This window comes from Dreissena polymorpha, chromosome 8 (genome assembly GCF_020536995.1).
Source record: "Dreissena polymorpha isolate Duluth1 chromosome 8, UMN_Dpol_1.0, whole genome shotgun sequence".
NCBI lineage: Eukaryota > Metazoa > Mollusca > Bivalvia > Myida > Dreissenidae > Dreissena > Dreissena polymorpha.
This window is the reverse complement of record NC_068362.1, coordinates 27,945,790-27,948,169: the sequence shown is the minus strand read 5'-3', so window position 1 is coordinate 27,948,169 and position 2,380 is coordinate 27,945,790.

Sequence of the window (2,380 nt, the reverse complement as noted above, 5' to 3'; positions counted from 1 at the left end):
TATGAGAATTCTTTATTGTTTTACACTTATTTTCAGACACTTTTTATGTCCCTCACCACTATAGTGGGGGACATATTGTTTTTGCCCTCGCTGTTGGTTTGTTTGTGTGTTTGTTTGCGCCAACTTAAACATTTGCAATAACTTTTGCAATATTGAAGATAGCATCTTGATATTTGGCATGCATGTGTATCTCATGAAGCTGCACATTTTGAGTGGTGAAAGGTCAAGGTCATCCTTCAAGGTCAAAGATCAAATATATAGCTTCAAAGCGGCGCAAAAGGGGACATAGTGTTTTTGACAAACACATATCTTGTTGTTTTTTATTACTATGAAGTTCCTTTTGGTTATTAAGTCACAATTTATTCCTAATGTAGATGTATTATTCATCGTGAATATTTATTTATACCTAATTAAGATTTATTTTCTACATAAGGTACCGGAAGAAATATAATTCGTTAGTTTCTGAAAAAGGTTAGTTTTATTAAATACCATTCTATATTTTGCAGTTGCGTCCCTTAGATTGATTACACAGCTTTTAAAATATAACAAAGCTTTGATAAACACTGATTATTAAACATTAAAGTTAACAGCTGAAAATGGGCAGTTCAGTTGCTGTTTATGTGATGTTTAATGTTCATGTTTTTATGCCCTCGGATAGAATGTTTGGGCGTATAATGTTTTTGGCCTGTCTGTCATTCTGTCCCAAAACTTTAAACTTGGTCATAACTTTTGCATTATTGAAGATAGCAACTTGATATCTCATGTAGCTGCACTTTTTGAGTGGTGAAAAGTCAAGGTCATCCTTCAAGGTCAAATATATGGCTTCAAAGCGGCGCATTTGGGGGCATTGTGTTTCTGACAAACACATCTCGTGTTGTTTTTTTTTTGTATAGTCTTTGTTTTGTAACAACAGTCAAGGACATTCTTTAAAGAATCCGTATAATAAAATGTTGTTCTTAAAGTGTATGAAGCAACATAGGTATTATGCCATAAGCTGCCAGGGTAAGAAAAGCCAGCGCATCACCTTTCAATAAAAGCGCTAAGTGTGGTCCCTGATTAGTCTCCGAGGTACGATACTTTTCCTGCATGCATTTAGCCCAGTTTTCCCAGAGCACGACTCAAGTATGATATGAGAATAACTCCGAATGTTCTTCACTGAACAGGTGCGATCGATGATTGAAGCATCCCTCAACATTGAAAGGGTAATCGGATTGATTTCTTGTATTTAACAAGTATGACGCATATGATGCAGCATTTAGAAGTATATTGGGATCAAATGTTACACGCATTTGTTTTCTTTTAATCCGACTTGTTTTATACAAAAAAAAACAGTAAATTGTGTTGCTAGGGACAAATTTTGACTTTTCCAGTAATAAAGCATTATGTGCAATTTTGCAATTAACAACTATACTTGTATAATTATCTGCATTATAATACCATAGTCCCAACAACTGCGGGGAAGTAATTTGCTATCTTAATGACTTAAACACCATTAATACTCCAATGCAATCGTTATCAATTTCATCGGGTTTCATAATGACATTCCGCACAGTTATCAACATGTTAACTCCTCCACATCAAGAATGCGGAGTGCATTCATATCTCAATTGGTTTAATTAACTGAGGGAAGCAACTCTTTCTAATGTTACTTCCCTTTGAACATTCAAAGAGCGTCCCAAAATCTCGGGGCACTCTGTTGACCCCCTTGCACCTTGTAAACTTGGTTGGTACCGATATGGCTGATACGGCCCCTCCTGTGATATAACGCTGATAGCAATTGGACACCGGGGCAGTTGAGTTTAATTTATGCGTGACATGTATTTTGTTTCATCATTACCGTAGGTTTTCATGCTCTTGTCAATGGTAATTTAAACTTTGTTTTAAGATGACTAATTTGGTAATTCTGGTTGTCCTCACGAGAAATCAAGAAATCAAAACAGTGCACGAGTGTTTCTAGATAGGTTTTATTTGAGTTGATGCATAAAAAACTTTCGTTCTGCAACTATTGGTTTAAGAGGTTCACAACGCTTTGAACAAATGTACTAATAGGTACCTTTAGTTAGCAGTTGTTAAGGTTTTATTAACAACAGGTTTACGTTGTATGTTCACACAATCTCGGTATTTGAAAATTCGAAATAAAATGTCTACATCTTAGAAGTTCGTTTAACAAATGTCAAGTGTTAATCTTAGTAGTTCGTTTAACATACCCTACTGTTGTTTAGCACATTCGTACGATTGCCTCTCCATAGAACATGTCCCGTGTCAAAACGCGTTGCACTGCACTAATTAAATGCCGATAAGAAACTCGTGATGCATGTAGAAAGGTTTCCGAACATTGACAAGATTGTACCTGGTGAACTCGCACTGCTGGATAAACATG